The following is a 19,126-nucleotide window of genomic DNA, read 5'->3' on the forward strand; positions in this document are numbered from 1 at the left end:
CTGCATGGACCTTGCGGTCTCTTTCAACTCCATGATTCTATGAAAAACAGTAAACTTTAAAATTAAAATTAACTTTAAAATTAAAAAAAACAAACCTACACCTGAAATGGGTCCTATTGTTGTTGTTGTGTGCCTTCAAGTTGTTTCAACTTATGGCAACCCTAAAGCCAACCTATTATGGGGTTTTCTTGGCAAGATTTGCTCAGAAGGGGGGTCACACAGTGTCCCATTGCCAAGTAGTGGTTTGAACCCTGGTCATTTGAACCATGGGTGAGTCTCATGTTCAAACCACTACACCGCACTGGTTCTCTCCTGAAATGTGTCTACGGATGTTAATAACTCTCCCTTTGAAAGCAAGTCCTACTCAGTTTCAATCCTTCTGTCTACTCTAGAAGACGCCATGAGACCCACTGAGCTAGCAAATTATGGGAGGATGGAGGGCACACAGAACATTGCTTATGGGATGAGTAAAAATCTCAGCTTAAAAGTATATTTGAAGGATACTACCAGGAAGGAAAAGTGTATTCCTGGAACTATAAGGACAGGGGACAACATAGTATATGGACTAAAATGGATCTAGAACCAAATTTTGGATACAAAGAAAAGAGGTTTGGTTTTATGATGCTTATGCACTTAACTATATGGACGAAACATTAGTTTGAATACACATACTGTTTGAGAAAAGATGCTGGTGCTGAGGAAACTGAAACATGGAGGTGACTTGATTTGGAGTGGGAGTGGAAGTGATGAGACCCGAGTGCTAACATTGGTTGTGTGAATAGTGTGATTACACACTTTAGTTATTAGTGGTACTAGACCCAAAAGGCACCAGATATTAAAAGCTAAGCAGGGTCAGCCCTGGTTAGTACCAGAAAATGTATAGAGTGCAGTGCAAGTGTTTTTCATGCAGTAAGTACACAGGTCACACAACCTGACTGGTGTATTTGCAGGGGGTGAGGTGGAGAATATGTAGCACTGCAACTTGTAGTTTCCTATATGGAAATTCTCTAGATGCAGGGAAATAATGAAGGATCTCAAAGAGATAGCCTCTGTTCTGGCTACTGTGGTCAATAGGTTGATGATGTGAAGATAAACAAGGTCTCTTGGCATGTTAGTGGAAGTTTTGTATACCACAAAACCTAATATGATTACCTCAGACAGCTCACTGTGTTCTCCATGCTTCCTTCCTCTACAGAATCATATGGGACTATAGTATTTTGGCTTCCTTCCCAGGGATATCTAAAGATTAGGACAGCAAGCCTGTCTTTCTTTGTTTTAAGTAAGAGGACTACTTTCTTGCATAGCCTGGGATATGTTCATATTATGAGTCTGCAGAATGAAACCCCATTCATTTCCTTCTGCAACAAATCTGGACCTAGTTATTCCTCCATGAGAGCAATGAAAGCACAAACATGTGGTTTTCCAACTGTGGCATCCAGATTCATCATGAATGGAGCTGAATATTAGGAAAACATAGTAGCCGGCAGAACAAAAGATTCCTTCTGAAAAAGTTCAGCCAATAAATGTTGAGTTCTCTTTGCTCTGTAAAACTCCTTTTGGAGAAAATAAGCAGAGCCTCAGGGCCACGTTTTACGGGAAGCACTACTGATTGGATGTGTTTGTTCAGATGGAGATGCCCATCTCTGGTAATATGAGGCAGATCACTTTAAACAAAGAGCAAGAAGCTGTATTAAAGGAAGCAGAAGTCATGTCAGGGAAGATATATTCAATCCTGGCAGTTGAGGAATGGTGCTAACCTGCTACTTAGACACTACAAGGGTTTGCATGGTTTAGTTTACTTGCATATGCGTGTGTGTTGTGTGTCTTCAAGTCATTTCTGACTTGTGGGGGCTATGTAGACCGGCATCTTTGGCTGGCCTGGGGCGTAACCGTTGCCACTGCCCTACAGATAGAGGCTGCTGCAGGCCGTCCCTTAGGGGCAATGTGCACTAACAGTGTGACCTTAATATGAAACTATAATGGAGTTTTCTTGGCAAGATTTGTTCAGAGGAGGTTTGCCATTGCCTTCCCCTGAGGTTGAGAGTGTGTGACTTGCCCAAGGTCACCCTGTGGGTTTCATAGCTGAGATGGGAATCAAACCCTGGTCTCCAGAGTTGTAGTCCAACACCCAAATCTCTATGCCATGCTGGCTATTTCCCTCTATTTCCTCCCCCTTCCTCCTTTTTATGCTGCATGAGAATAACACAGCTACTCCTTTGAAAACTACATGTTTGAGTACTTGCTCATTTCTGTTTGGGAACAAGTGGATCGGTGGCAATTTAGTATCCCATGGTTCTCTATGAATGCCTTAGTGCAAACCCAGCTGTGTGTGTCTGTGGGTTCATGTGCAATTTCTGTCATTCTGTGTATGCACATTAAGGTTTGCAGATGACTCTCTCAATGTATTGATGCAAATTCCCCCAAGTTATTTCCACCCCTGCAAAGGTCACTGTTTTGAGAGGCATGATAATGTTCTCATACAAAAACCCACCTTTCATTACTTTGAACATTTTGTGCTGGTCCTTAGCTGTTGTTCCTCCAAACAATAAGTAGCAGCTTTGTGGAAGGGGGCAATGAATGCACCACTATTACCCAGGCCACTAGGCCTTGCTACACTCTATCCATTTCACTGCCTGCCATCATAGCAACAGTTCACCTTGATGATGCTCTAATTGTACACTGATACACATAATCAGATGGATTACAAAGAGGATGAGGGCACATTTCATGGAAAGAAATATGGTATGGATAGATGGATGTTCTGTTCACACATCCTAATGTACATATTGTGTATTATCTCTGGTTCACATCCAGAGGCACATATCTCATCCAAACATTTTGTCCCAACTAGTCAATTCTGTAAAATTGGACTGGATTGAGGGACATATTGACAAAAGTGTGAGTGTCAGGAAGGAACATGTCCCTTGCCTCAGTCCAATTGCATAAAGTTGACAAAATGTGTAGATGAGAGATGTGCCTCTGAATGTGAATCAAGGATGATGGATGCTCATTTTGCAAAGGGGAGGCATAATTCATGGTGAATGAAAATGTTCCTGAGAGCCCACCTTCAACCCACATCCCCATCTGGGTTCAACAGTCATATGCACATATATATAGCTTGTTTTAACTTATGTTGTAAGTAGGTGGAATGATGTCTTCTATCTAAGCAAAGAGGCAGGAAAAAGGACTAGCTGATTGGAATCTGAAAGAATCCATCAGGTTACAGAAGTACAGAAGTTATAACAATTTTTTTCTTCCCCAGCCACCATCCCTTTGTAAGGGGTGAAATGAAGGGTGAGCATAGGGTTGCCATAAGTCAGGACCTCCAAACCGGGACAAATGTAGGACAACATTTTCAAATGTAAGACACTTTTTTTAAAATGGAGGACACATGAAAAAATTTGACGTTTTTTTTAAAATGTTAATATAAATGCATGTTTCTTAGGCATGATCAAAATGGAGGACATTTTGGCATTATTCCTAGACAGATGGCAGAAATGTACTTCCCTTTCTGGCCAAACCACCCCCCTCCATTCCATCATCATCACTATCATTTTTAAAACAAGGCAGACCTGTTAGCATTAAAAGCATCAAAAATACACAAAAAAGACACTTTGAGGGAAATAAACCTTAGGAAATGGGAAATAAACCTCCTCTTCTTCCTCCTCCTCCTCTTCTTCCTCTTACTTCTTCCTCCTCCTCCTCTTACTTCCTCCTCCTCCTCCTCTTCCTTATCCTCCTCTTCTTCCTCCTCATCCTCCTCCTCTTCTTCCTCTTACTCCTTCCTCCTCCTCCTCTTCTTTATCCTCCTCTTCTTCTTCCTCCTCCTCCTCCTCTTCTTCCTCCTACTTCTTCCTCCTCCTCATTGTTGGTTGAATTCCACGTTAGGAAATGGTGCTTTTCCCTCCCCCTGGCCCAGAGGCCTATCCTCCTCGGTCCTCCTCCTCCCAGTCCTCCTCCTCCTCCTCCTCCAAAGCTCACTGGCCAATGGCAGACTGGGGCTGGAAACAGGCCAGCCCCCGCTCTTCTGCCATTGGCCAGACAGCTTCGGGGATGCACACTCCTTTTTAAGCCCCATGCGTGGGTGTGCAAGAGGGGCGAGCGTGCACTGCTGCCAGCCGCTGCCTGGGCAAGTGCCACGGGTGGCGCAGCAGCTGCGCAGAAGAAGGAGGAGGAGGATTGGAGGAGGAGGAGGGCGGCGCGGCCGAGGAGGAGGAGGAGGAGGAGGAGGGTGGCCGGCCAGCGCCAGCCGCATTAGCGGTGGCCCGGAGGCCGGGCCCAAACCCGGGATTTAGGGGGAACCGGGCCGGGGCAGGCCAGGTTCTCCCAAAAGCATGATTGTCACGGGAGCCGCCAGGTTATGGCATCCCTAGGTGAGCAGACAAAACTTGGCCTAGGGAGTAGTCAAACATTCAGTCCTCCTCCTATTATCAGAAAGAATGCCTTATTCATGGAAGAGCAGTACTGCATCCTATGTCTATACTGTACATTTAATCCTGTACATAAATATGTCCTGTGGACAGCACTGGTAAAAGAGGCATTTTCAACTTCATGTCATTTCTCCACACTCTAAAAAGAAAGTACAACAGAACTCCAAGGACCTGCTGGGCTAAGTGCAGTCAAACTCAGTGTTCTTTTTGCTGATCCTCATTATGTACCTGCACAGTCTCTGCTTTATTCCCCAGTGCATGTAACAGAGAAGTACTGTGATTCATGGACATGGCTATTAGCCATGATAACTAAAAGGAAATTTCACGTGTAGAAGTTCCATTTCAGTCTGGCAATCTGCCAGGGTTCAAGATGGAAAATGCATAGGCTTCCCTGGCTGATGACCTCTATCTGGTGGCAGACAGTTGTGTGATTTTGTTGGCTCTTCTTGGTGGCGTGTATAAATACACACACACACACACACACACAAATTCACACACACCACCACTTTTGTGTGGTGGGCTTTACAAAGGACTTGAAGACAAGTTCCCTACCCTGAGGGTCTTACAGCCTAAAGCTCAGCATAGGGAGACAGGGGTGAACTTAATGGATGGAGGCAGGGGTGAACTTAATATGCAATACACAGCGAAACCTATGTATTGTATGCACTAGGGCTTAGTTACAGTGGAGCATGAGAACCATGGGATTGTGTCTTCTGGCAAAAGATGGTCCTAAGAAAAGATGTGGAGGGAAGGAGGGAGGGAGGGAGGGAGGGAGGGAGGGAGGGAGGGAGGGAGAAAGTGGCCCTGTGAAGGCAACCTCACAGACCCTGTTTCTGAGGTCTGTATCATGCCAGAAAGAAGGAGAAGAACTTCTGTTTTATGTTATAACTGACTTTTGAGCCTAGGGGCTGTCCTTGTGTTGACTTGCCTGAAATCGATGGTGTTCTCATACTTTTTGATAAGTTCCACTGGGCCAGTGGGCTTGTGGGAATAGTATACCTGTGAATAAAAGTAAAACATACATACTTACATGTAGCCCAAGGTAGGTTTATGGATCTGAGGGAAGGAGAGGTGTCACCCCAAAGGGGGTCCCTCTGGACAACTGGAAGCCAATTTGATGGCAAAGAACTACAAAACCTTCCATTCACTGGTCCAGTTACTATCAAAGACACCTTGTGGCAGACATTTCCATAGTTAACAATGTGCCATGTTAAGGAATGTTTCCTTTTATCACTTCTTACCATTCTGCTTCACTGGGCTACCCTGGGTTTCAGCACTTCTTGAGATGAATAAAAACTTCTCCCATCTGTCTTGAATTGGCTTGACCAGGTATAGGCCACTGTATATTTAAATGAATTTATATACAATAAACAGGATAAAGGAGGACATATCCTGATAGATTTTTAATGAGAGTTTATTTATTGACCTTTGGAATACGAATTTTCATGATGTTGTACACCCTTTTGTATTAGGTACGGCCTAATGCGGAACAGATGTTTTGTCTCCAGGAGGTTTGTTACTCCCTCACATTTTTAGTGAGGATGAGTGTCTGTCTATATATCTCTAAATGAGACTTTGTGTTTCTTGTATGTTAGGATGCCAGATTTATCTAATACGCAGACAAAAAAAAAAAAGGAAATGGTGTCAGACTGAAATTACCTCTTTGCTTTGGGATTTTGTTTTTATTGCATTTCTCCAGCTAATTGGATCTGGTCTATTCAAGAAAAATAAAATAAAAACAGTGTACCAAATGACCACACTTGTCAACAGTGACCGCACACAGGAGAGGGAAGGGAAAAGATCACTCTAGGTGCATCCACACTGTAGAAATAGTACAGTTTGACACCATTTTACATGCTGTAGCTCCATCCTATGGAATCCTGTAATTTGTAGTTTCACAAAGTCTTCATCCTTCTTTACCAAAGAAGGCTGGTGTCTCACAAAACTATAAATCCCAGGATTCTGTAGGATGGAGCCATGGCAGTTAAAGTGGTGTCAAACTGCATTATTTCTACAATGTAAATGCACCTCTGTTACAGAAAGCCTTTATGATGCCTGCCCCCATTGAGTTCCTGTAATCTATCTGCAGTGTAGAAAGTACTGTGGAGTAGAAATCAGATGTCTGGATCACTAAGGCCCCATTCAGACTGGCATCAAAGATCTGGAAGAAACTGGGCTGATTCAGATGCCCCTCCCCTGAATCTCTCCGTTAGCAAGTGCTCACTATAAAAAGAGGGGCATTTTAAATCGAATGCATTCTGTGCCTGCTGCCAAAGGTGTCTGCTGTCAATCAAGCGATCGTCATGGTGACGTTTTGCAGGGGCATTGGAAGTGTCCTCCCCCCTCCTTTTTTTTAAAGAGCCATGCACAAAATGCCCCAAAGTGTCAATTTTTTAAAAACCTCTTTTGTGTGTGTGTTGTGTGTATATGTGGGCATTTGGGTCAGATCTGCCTCTGTCCCCATTTTCAATCCTATGCAAGCTAATGCATCCCCCACTCCTTGCCCCCCAGAATGCCTCTTACACATGAAATAATAATGATAATGATAATAATAATAATAATAATAATAATAAATTCCTCACCTCAGAAATGCCAGAAAAGGATGCAATTGCCATGCATTCCTTTTTTTTTTTTTTTTGCTTTTAAAAGCAATTCAGGGCTGCCTCTGAATTCAGTAGCAAAAGCATGTATCATTTTGTCTAATTGACAAGAGCAAAAATGTTACATTCGAATTTGTAACATTTGTAACATTCGCATTCGCAACATTTCCCCTTTGCTGGAAGCGAGCAGATGAAAGGGAAAGTGCACAAGCCTCTAGCCCTGCTCTATCTGCCTCAAGAAAAAAAACCATGCACATATTTGGTCAAAAATAATTTTTAAAAAATATGAAATATGAATATGTGAGCCCCATTCGTGCCCTGCCTTTGACCTGACCTGACCTGATCCTTTTCCTCCTGCTAGAGGAGCTTTGCCATTGCCTTCCACTGAGGCTGTGACCTGTCAGTTCCAACTAAAGTAGACCCATGGAATGAATTGGGAATAAAATGGAAATGCAGTGCAGGCATTCCTGTATCATCCTCATATAACACAAATAATAATAATAATCCAGGAGCAAGAGGAAGTGAAAGTAGAACAAGCAGCCTGATTTCCCTACATGCCCCAGCGTAGCCCCGCAACCCAATTCCCCCTGGAAATCCTCCTCCTCCTCCTCCTCCTCCTTCTTTCAGACCCTCTCCTTCCTCGGGGATGCCCATTGACCCTTTCCCCCAGCTCCTTCATCCTCATCCTCCTCCTGCTCCGTTTTAGAATCCCCTCCATGGCTCCCTTCCTCCTACGGCCCCTTCCTCCTCCTCCTCCTCCTCCTCCTCCTCCTCCTCCATCACTTTCTCCACCCCCCACCTCTCTCTGACAGCTCTCTGCAGCCCAAATGTCACACCTGATTTCCCCCTTTCCTCCTGTCCAGAATCTTAGCATCCAGATTCCCCCTTTTTCGGCTCTTTCCTCCTCCTCCTCCTCCTCCTCCCCCTCCCTTCTGATGATGGTAGGGAATGCTCCGACCTTTGCCCGCCCCCTGACCCTAATCCCTCCCTAATTTGCCCCAATCATGATCGAGGGCAAGTTCAAATTTTGTGCAACCCGAGTCTTTTGGGAAAAGACGGATTTTAGCCCGAATCTGGATACCTCGGTGTAAGGGGCATTTCCTTGTGCAAGCCCCGACATGGATTGTGACAGATTCGGATCCAATATGAACTTCACGTGCAAGAATCACTTTCAAACCTGTTTTTTTCTGTAGTGTGAATGCCCCCTAAGATTGCTTCTACTTCTGAGATAGTAGAGATTTCCCTAGTGCAATGCTAGAAAGAAGCTCAGTGAATAGAACCTCACATTGAGTGTGCCTTCTCAAAAGTACTGATGCCTTTCCAAAGGTATTTACAAAGCCAAGGTACTAGTGATGACTTTCAGCCTAGGGTTATATTATGGGGACATTTATGACTGAAGTAAGGAAGTGATTTCTGTTACCACTGGTGCTGCTTTCACAGAACTCTCTTTGATAAAGTTTACACTTAGCAAATGTCATATCAGAACAAGGTGAAACCTGTGAAGAATAATGGAGAACGTTTTGGAGAGGGTTTGGAGAACCAGCACTGATCAGTAGGCCTCAGGTCCCAAATAGAGCAGCTATGACTTCAGCAATGTAGTACCTCTAGGGATTCATCTCCAAGGGAGCTAGAACACTGGGCAGTTAAGCTCCCCAAAGATTAACACACACACACACACACACACACACAGAGAGAGACAGACAGACAGACAGACAGACAGACAGACAGACAGACAGACAGACAGACTCCTTTGAGCGTGGAATGGAATGACTCCTTCTCATCTCTGGATGGGTCAACACTGGCTAATACAACTTCAGGGTTATCTGGATTCCTATCAGAAAGACTCACAACTATTTTCTCCGTTTCCACTTTCTGATTTTTTCAGTCACCCTTATTGGACATACACATTTATTGGACATACGCAAACATGCATTTGCATCAATATATAGGTGGACAACTCTAGATCTTTCTGTTTTAGCCATCTAGCGAAAGATGGTTCCCTATGTCTTAGATTCTTCTGCACACATTCTCATGGCAACCTCCAGAACATCAGGACAATATTTAGAAAAATAACATATTATCTGTGATTTATTTTCACTGTCACATGTGGAAGATATCTGTCATTATCATCATCATTCCCCTTTTCCCCATGACTCAAGGCAGCTTATAAAGGTTAAAACAAATACAGCTAAAACATTTGCACAATACAAAAGTTAAAAATATAATCAAACTGACAGCAGAATTAAAAGCAGTTAAAAGTATGACCATTAAAAAGAAAACAAACTAATAGTACAACACATTCTGAAAGGCCCTATACCTCTGACCAATCAGCCATCAAAGGTCTGCCAAAGCAAAAAGGTCTTCTTCTACGTATGGAAAGATAGTTGGGAGGGTGCCAGTCTAACTTGTCTAATCTGAAAGCAGCCACCAAGAAGGCCCTCTCCCTTGTTCCATACCCATGAGGATAGTGGAACAGAGAGAAGAGCTTGCCAACTAGATCTCCAAACATAGGCAGACTTATATGGGCAATAATATGTTATCAAATACCCTCCAGTTGTCCTGATTTGGTAGGAAGTCCCTCCATCACCCCACTTTTTCAGCTGTTTTAAAAATGCCCCCATTTCTCTCTCTTCCTTCCACTTTCTCCCTTTGTCCTGAGCTTACTTCAACTGCTACAAACTGAGTTCATAGAACAAAAGGTTGCACAGCTAACTGAACAAGCTGGAAGAGGAGAGCAGGGGGTTGAATTTTGCCCTTCCCAATAGGCTCAGGCAAATGTCAGTTGCTGAAATCTCTCCTAGCTTGTGTGTTTTTCCTCATTATTAAATTTTGACACTATTAAATTTTGACACCAGTAAATGAGAACAAAATTTAAAAAAAACTAATAATATGGCGGTTAGCAATCCTTAAGACACTGGTTAGATGAGTTGAGCTTTTATATGAAAGCTAAGTGCCAAACTTTGGCCCTCCATTTGTGGATGTGAATGGCTGATCACCTCTCAGATTTGAGGCAATTACCATTAGGCAAAGAGGGGGGATTTGATGGGTCAGAAAAAAAACAGCATGCAAGTCCACTGGTTGCAAGGTCCTTACATTTTCCTTCAACAACCTATTGGTACATTTTTATTTTTTATTTTTAGTCAAAATATATAAATCTGATTCGTGTAAGTAGTAGCAATGGATCATTTGAGTACTAGGGTGGATCCTCCTAAGACAATCCTCTTGAGAATGTCACATATATTATCTGACAGAATTCATGAATACAAACAGTTGGTGTGAGGCTGGTGTTATAAGAGACATAGGCCCCATACAGACAGGCCAAAATAAAGTTGCTTCGGGTCACTTTGGAGGTTTGCTGTTTAAATGATGCACGCGTCCCAGGAGTCCGGAAGCTGCGCCAAAGCTGTGCACCAGCCCTTAGGACTAGATCGTGGCTTTGGTGCACAGCTTTGGACTCTTAGGACGTATGCATCATTGAAAGTGATACCTCCAAAGTGACCTGAAGCAGCTTTATTTTGGGCTGTCTGTATGGGGCCTAAGAGACTCAGCTGAATCTGTTTTAACTTGTTACAATAATATTGAAATACTTGCACTGCAGTGGTCCTGTGAATGATAGGCATGCCCTCTTTTTTTGCCACTCTTTGAAAGAGTTTTTATTTGAAAGCCATCAAAGAACTAAAAGATGTTAAGGATCCTGAATGATACATCTCCAGCAGCGGTCTGATGACCCATACCCTTCGTGATGGTTCAATAAAGGAGTAACATTTACATCACAAATGCATTTTTTTGAAACTATAAACAAGTGCTGGACATTACTAGACTGACCTCTTCAAGGATGTCCTGAGATTGAAATTAATTACAGTGCATTTGGTTCTTCTGTAGAAAAGAGCTTTCTCCAGTACAGAGATCTTTGAAGAGATAATAGGCATTCCCTTTCTGGCAGAAAATGTAAACCTCATGTTTATGGGCAAATGAAATCCTTTCTCCTCAACGAATGATTTTATGGGACTTTTATAAAGAAACCAAAACGAACACACTTTAAATCATAAGCATTAAGTGAATGAAAATCACATTGTTAGAATTATTTTTAAGAGCACTGCAAAAACTGTATATTAAAGATCTGAGTAAATGGGGGGTTGTACCTTTATTTTTAACTGTAATCATTCTTTTCTTAAAAGAAGTGTAGGAGGCTGATAGCCATTAAAATAAAGCATCATGCAGATTTCTTAACAGTCTACTGATTTCATCTTTCTGTGTTAAAAGAGCCAGCCTATAACAATGCTCTTCATAAATCTTCATAAGTCCCTTTTGACAGACAGGGACTGAAACACATTATTGAGTGACTTATTTGAAGTAATCCAGGGAGATCACATTGGCTGTGTAAAGATGATTATTAATTGGATGACTTTTCCCTTAGCGGTAGCCCAAATCTAGCACCAGTGAATTGATCATTTTATCACTACCAACTCAATGAAGGAAAGGGATAGAGTAAGAAGCCTTCTTGGACTTTTTCTTTCTTATTTCCTGTACTTTCCTGTACTTCCCTAATTCCTAGTCAGTGGATTTGACTAGACCAGCTCACAAGAGCAACTTTTGACTTAGTCTAGTTCATCACAGGGTTTAACTTTACAGACATAGCCTTGAGTGTGGGACATTGCTAATATGGAGATTCTTATAGCTGTGCATTTCAGCACAACTCTAAACCACAATTGAGAACTAGAGCAATAAATCCAAGGAAGCCTCAGGCTAACACACTCCCCCTCCACACTTTCTAGCATGCCTGTGAGAAGACCGGAAGCTTTCACTTCTGTTTCTAACTAATGGCAGTTACTATTTTCATCCAACCTGAGAAGTTTGGTTAAGTATTAGTTATGGTTTTGGGAAACAAGACAGGATTGTAATCTACAGATTGAAGCTGGCTTGTTTCCCTAAATAAGTGGTGCACATGCCATAGTCCATGGGCCACATGTGGCTCACAGATGCAGGTTTGGGTGCCCTCCTCTCCCGGCTTCCCATTATTTCTTTTCTAGACTGCCTAAGAGAAATACCTCCAGCTCCATCCTTGTCAAACATGAAAGACTTGGCAAATAGCAAAAGACTATATATGTCATCTGGGAAAATCAGAGCTTCATAAGTCCTTCACTAAGTGACCCAAGGCTTCATAACCCTATAAAAGAGAAATCTGCCCAGTTCTCTCTGAAAGGCCCTGTGCCACAGCTCATTAGCAGAGAGGAGGCAGTAATGAATTTCTTGATGGACACCCTTGCGTGGCCAGCACAAGTGGAGTCCCCAGTGAAGCAGCCTGAGTGACAGTGAGATAGGGGAGGCCAAAGGAGTGATCTTGTTCAGAAGCCCAGCCAAGCTCCAATGGGAGGTAATTAAAAATGATTAAACCATCCTCCCCCTCTGACTCTGTGTGATGTCACATAAATTCTTCCCTAACAAGTCCCAGGCTACCTTTGCCTGAGCCTCGCAGTTCACAGGGGCTCCAGGAAGGAATTAAAGACACATTTGTGTTCATTTCATAAGAAGGCAATAAAGTTTCTGCAAAGCACTCTTGGCGGCCAGAGGTCAGCAGCAGTGTGTAGACTTTTATTTAAGCTTCTTATTACCAAAGGCAAATGCTGGGTTATGTTAATCTTCCTGTGCTCTTCTTGTCCACAAGTACTTTTTTGAGGAATGAAAGGCTCTTCTTGGTCTCATGAGAGCAGAGCAGAATCTCTCAAACACAGAGCAAACCTGAGGCCTATGTGATGCATGGGAAATATCATTGCAGCACCCTCTCCCTTATCTCCTAAGCATCACCAGACACTCCAGAGTACTATCTCTTAGAGCTGTCATATGATCTGGTCACTGACCTTTCATAACCCTGACCTAGGTCAATTAACTTGGGCCCAGCCATAAATACCAGTCTCTCAGCAATGCTTCCCACCCACTTGCTTCCCACCACCCCATGACACACCTCCCTCACAAGATATAGAGGGAATCTTTCCTGGTTGATTAAATGAACATCCAATGTTGAGTTCAGCACTTTGGAGAGTTACCTTTTAAAACTGTTACTCCCAGAATCCCCCAGACAGCATGCAGCATGGTCAGCATGGGACCTATTGTCCATTGTAACTTTTCAAAGCTCTGCTTTTACAGCAGATCTGCCACTCATGCCGTCTGTAATTCCAGGTAAAATCAGATAATGAGTGCTCCTGAACCTGCTGAGGCTGAATGTGCAAACTTTTCAAAATATATGCACATCTGTAGTGCATATCTGCTAATGTCTGCTAATCAAAAATGTAGTGCATATTTGGTAATGTCTGCTGATCAATTATGCAGAAAATTTTGAGGAGAACTTTGCAAGCCAAATGTCTTGGCCCTTCTAAACAGTGGTAAGTGTAACAGTGGGAACCTACACCATGAATCCCCATGGCATGCCAGTGGAAGAGGTGTATAGCGCAGTAAGGATCTGTGCTTCCAAACAATAATGATACTATCATAACAACTGTGTGGCTTTCATATCTGCAAAACTTGCATCACTTTTTTCTAGGCCGACGCAAAAGCATAAATCCAGAACGTGCCTTTCACAGATCTGAAAAGGCAGTTTTTATTATGTGAAAGTCTGTTGTGTTCATGGGTATCTACTTCTGCAAAGCCAGTTTTAGCTGCACATAAGTAGAAAGCTGTGCAGGATAACCTAAGGCTAGCTTTGTCTTCACAGCCAGTGCAGCAAGGTGGTCATAGACCAGAATAATGAGAAGCCCATATCCACAATCCATCTTAGCCTTCCAAGTAAAGCTGATCAAAGGTGTTCTGCTGCCTGAAACACAGTAGCAAATGTCACCAGCTCCTCCCCCAATCCACCTAATGAAGCTGTATTTGCTGTTGCTCTTGTTGTTGTGTGCTTTTAAGTCATTTGTGGTTTACAGGAGACCTAAGGCACAGGGATTTCTTTTAGCAATAGCAATAATATTTCTATACCACTTATTAGTGAACTAGCACTCCCTAAGCAGTTTACAATGTGCAAGCCAATTGCCTCCAACAAGCTGGGTACTCATTTTACCAACCTATGAAAATAGGGAAGGCTGAGTGGACCTTGGAGCCCTGCCTGGGATTGAACTCACATCCTTGTGGCTACAGTACTGGCATGCAACCATTGCACCACCAGGGCTTCTTGGCAAGATTTATTCAGAGGTGATTTGCCATCTCTGTCCTATGAAGCTGGGAGTATGACTTGCCCAAGGCCACCCAGTGGGTTTCCTTAACTAGAATGGTTATTTTATTTTAGCATCCAGGACAGAGAAGCCAACAAATGCTGCCGCCGCCGCCTCCTCCTCCTCCTCCTCCTCCTCCTCCTCCTCCTCCTCCTCCTCCTCCTCCTCCTCCTCCTCTCCCTGGCAGTAAAAGTGCAAAAATGTATAATCAAACATTCAAAAATTTGTTGCCCTTTTATGACTCCCCAAATCTGTTTACCCCATTCTGTCTGATGGTAGGTGTGACACTGTTTTTAAAGCATGGCCATAACAGATATGTAAAACAGTGAATACTTTCTCCAGTGATTTGGGACCTCTTTCTCATAGTCTGGGCCTAGACCAGAGAGGTTCTACACCTAGCCCCTGGCCTTTCTTCCTAGGCCCTACCTCTCTCCTTGGACATCCCTCTGCTTGGCCCTGCACTTTCCTATCTGTCCTCCCACTGTGCTCATTCCCAAACTCCTTATGTCCCAGGCCCAAATTCTAGGAAGAAAGGAGGGAGGGAGGCAGATAAAGCATTGGCTAATAGGAAGCACAAAACAGGCAAAGCAACTCCTCTGAAACTTCCCTGAATGGAGTGAGGTAGAGTCTTCTGTTTCCTTCTTACAAGTCCTTTCCCATAAAACAAGAGTTGTGATAGAGTGTCAGTTTCCCTGAGAATGTGATGTTGGCCTCCCCAAGACTGACCCTGCAGTTCCTAGTCTTGGATGCCTGCCACTCTCACCTTAGCCCAAGGTCCCCCTTCACAGTCCCTCCATGGATTTGAGGTGTTTATGTCTCCAGGTGATCTCTCTGTGGACTAGTGTGTGTGTTAAGTTTTGTGTTCTTTAAAGTATGTGTAACCACCCCTTGATTTAGGGTTAAAGAAGATAATCTGAATCAGAGATAACAAGAAAATTAATGTGTTTCATTACATCCTGTCAAAAAGTAAATGCTTTAACAAGTTCCAGTCTTAGTTCCAAACATACAGTGGGCCCTTGGTATCCACTGGGGTTTGATTCCAGGACCCTCTGTGGATACCAAAATCTTTAGATGCTCAAGTCCCATTAAATACAGTAGCATAGTAAAACAGTGTCCCTTTGGCAAAATCAAGGTTTGCTTTTTAAAATGTATGTATATAATATTTTCAAACTGTGGATGCTTAAATTCATGAATAAAAAAATCCATGAGTACTGATGGCTGACTGTACAACAACATTCAACCGGAGTTATCTTAGGCCCTTCCTTCAATCAATCCAGACACTCAGTACACTTTCATTCTCAACTAACTACTCCAACTGTCAACTCTGGTATGACTCTTCTCAACTGTCTCTTAGAAAAAAATAATCCATCTCACACATTAGGAGGAACTTCCTGACAGTAAGGCCTGTTCGACAGTGGAAGACACTCCCTCAGAGTGTAGTGGAGTCTCCTTCCTTAAAGGTCTTTAAACAGAGTCTGGATGGCCATCTGTCAGGGATGTTTTGATTGTGAGTTCCTGCATGGCAGAATGGGGTTGGACTGGATGGCCCTTGTGGTCTCTTCCAACTCTATGATTCTATGAATCTATGATTTACTCATGGATGTCCCACCCTCTATGCTGGGATTGGCTGCTTTCTACCTTCTCTGTGCTGATATTAATAATAATAATAATAATAAATTTATTTCTACCCCGCCCTTCCATAGATATGATCAGGGCGGCTTACAAAATTTAAAAACAGTACAATAGAAAAAGAAAATTCAAATATAAAAGTTAAAAACATTACTACAAAAAAACAGGAACAGGAGATCAATAAAATACGCATGTCAAGGGCAAAGAAAAAGAAGAATTAATTTACAGCAAAACCGGGGTCAAAAGGGGAAAAATAAGGGGCAGGAAAATAAACAATCTAACTAAGGTGGGAAGGCCAACCGAAATAAATACGTCTTCAGATTTTTCTTGAAGATAGCTGGTGAGGCGGCGGAGCGGAGCTCTGCGGGGAGCTTATTCCAAGATGAAGGGGCAGCGATGGCAAAAAGCCCTCTGAGAGGTCCGTACAAGGTTAGACCTAGGGACCTCCAACAGGTTTGTCCCGGATGTTCTGAGTGTGCGGGGCGGATTATATGGGGTGCCTTCTGTGTCATCTTCATGACAGGCTCCAAACATTCTAGGAAAGGAGGTGGGGGTTTAACCCTATGAGTCTCACAGTTTTACCCTATAGTCTTGATAGGATTCCTTCTCCTCCCTGCCAGATGCAAACACCATCACCCACATCACCATACCATTGTGCTATTTAGCCTGACACATTCTTTCATTTTTTCCATCCAGTTTCCATCCAGCTCTCAAAAGATTAAGTTGCGCCAAGAAGCAAATGCTCAGCCCTTGTTCATCTGGGCTGATTACACCCAGTTAGGGTTCAAAACTGTGTCAGGCCCTAAAATTTTAAAGACCAAAACTGAGATCTAGGGATGAGCTCTTGTGATGTCACAGGAAACATGAACTGGTGATGTTGAAGGGTAGTGTTACATGGGATAGCTCTTGCTGATGCCATTAAACATGATGCATTAAGCCTCAGCCACAGATCTATGACACATGCTATTTAAAAAATTAAGTCTAATTGTTGTGAAAAATACAAACACATACATTCCAAGGCAGTGCTCTCTTCCTGAGATTCCTCTTTCACCCCTGAGAATGGGAAAAAAGCCAGACCTGCAGATATAACAACTCTATACCCAATAGATCTTGGAATTTCTCCAGCATTTCCTTCCATAGCTTTTTAACTCTCCCCTGAGGGAGTGCTATTCCATCCCATCTCTCACATTCTCCTCCAACCTACTCCCTCTCATCTTTCTCATAGCCATAATGGGTAGGGAAGCCCTAACTGCCCTACATTCTCTCCTAAATGAACATTCCCACTTCAATTAACATTTTTGTTTCAGTAAGAATTTTCACATAAAACACTTCATTTTGACTATAAATGTGCTTTTGGGTTGATCTATATTTCAAATATCAGTTTTTCCCTGCTGACTTTTAAATGAGAAACATTTTGGCAGAGTTTGTTTGGCACTGGTGAATGTTGTAGATACTGTGTGTTTGTACGCATATGTGTGTGTATATTCTCCCATAGTCTAGGGCAGACAGACACAAATATCAGCATGTCCACATTTCCACTTTGAATAAAAAACACATTTTCAGCACCATTCTACAGCTCATAGGAACTTTTGCACAACAGTGTTTAATTCATATTATTCACTCATTAGCCAGAAGTCATTAGTGAACCATTATGTGGTCTAAAGCACAGTTAGGAGAAAAGGTTCTTTGTGCAGATTTTCATTATATTTGATTTCCTTCCCTATGCTCACAGTGCATCACATCCCACATAAATATGTGGACCAAATAAAACATTTCCTTTCCCCAGCTCTGTTTACATTGTTATTAGCTTATATGGTAAGCCTTGCAACATGGTGTTTTATTATTGTAATGTACTATCTGGAAAGCCAGAAACAATTTAATGGTTAAGAGACTGATATGAGATTCAGATATGAGATTCATGGTTTGAATTATACATATATGTATCCGCCAATCCATCCCCCACCACCACCTCCTCATTGCAGCATAAAGGTAATCCTAGATTGTACCAATGGAGGATGAATTCTGGCAGGCTCTACCAAATTGGTAAAGCTCTAAGTAAAGCCCTAGTGTCAGGTTACATCCTCCATCTGAGGACTTAGCTACAGGCAGACTCATCATCAGAAGACTGACCACCAGGTGATGCAATGGTCACAGTAATTATGAATACAATGATGGCATGGAATAGCCAGAATCTGCAGTGGAAGATGGGCATCTAAATAACAAAAACATACTTCTTCAGTGTATTCAAGCCCTTTCTCTCTTCCTCTCTTATTTAGAACACCAATATCTCATCTTTCTCCCATCACAGAACTCAGTGTAATGTACATGGGGTTCACTGGCACACTCATTACGCTGCTACCGCGGCAGAAAAAGAACCCATTTTTTGCGGGTTCTTTTTCTGCTGGTGGGAAACCGCATAGTTTGTCCACTGCATTTTCTCCCTGGTAGAAAACTAGGCACAGCAGACCACCCTTTTGGGGCGGTCTGTACTGGGCCTTTGCTTACTCACCCCAGGTATTGCAATATTTATATGATCCATTTCTTGTTTTAGGATGTCCAGCTTCCCTGATGCATAGTTTTCACATTCCATGCTCCTATAATATGTCTTGTACTGCTGAAGACTTCATTTTCACCTCTGAGCATGTCAATGGATGAGCATCCTTTTGACTTGAGTCCAGTTGTGTCATTAACCACAGCCCTAGTCTGCTCTACCCCAGAAACTCATCTCATCTCCTGGAACTATCTCTTGTTTCATTTTAGATTGTCTCATCATAGGGTTTTTGTGGTAAAAGACATTGAAAAGGGACTTACTGTGTCTCCTGTGCAGTACAGTTGGCCCTCCATGTCTATGGATTCTGCATCCATGGATTCAACTATACGCAGCTTTAAAATATTCTTAAAAAATAAAATTCCAAAAAGAAAACCTTGATTTTTGCCATTTTATACAAGAGACATCATTTTACTACACCATTGTATATATGGGGACTTGAGCATCGACAAATTTTGGAATACATGAGGAGTCCTGGTGGCACACTGGTTAAATGCTGGTACTGCAGCTACAATGCTGTGAGTTTGATTCTGCAGGGCTCCAGGTGGACTCAGCCTTCCACCCTTTTGTGGGTCAGTAAAATGAATACCCAGCTTGTTGGAGGCAATTGGCTTACACATTGTAAACCTCTTAGAGAGTGCTTGGTCACTATGAAGAGGTATAGAAATGTAAGTGCTATTGCTAAGTGCTTCTGGAACCAAATGATAGTGGATACCA

Source organism: Sceloporus occidentalis, unplaced genomic scaffold (genome assembly GCF_023333645.1).
Source record: "Sceloporus occidentalis isolate IW3139 unplaced genomic scaffold, rSceOcc1.0.p SCAF_1, whole genome shotgun sequence".
Classification (NCBI taxonomy): domain Eukaryota; kingdom Metazoa; phylum Chordata; class Lepidosauria; order Squamata; family Phrynosomatidae; genus Sceloporus; species Sceloporus occidentalis.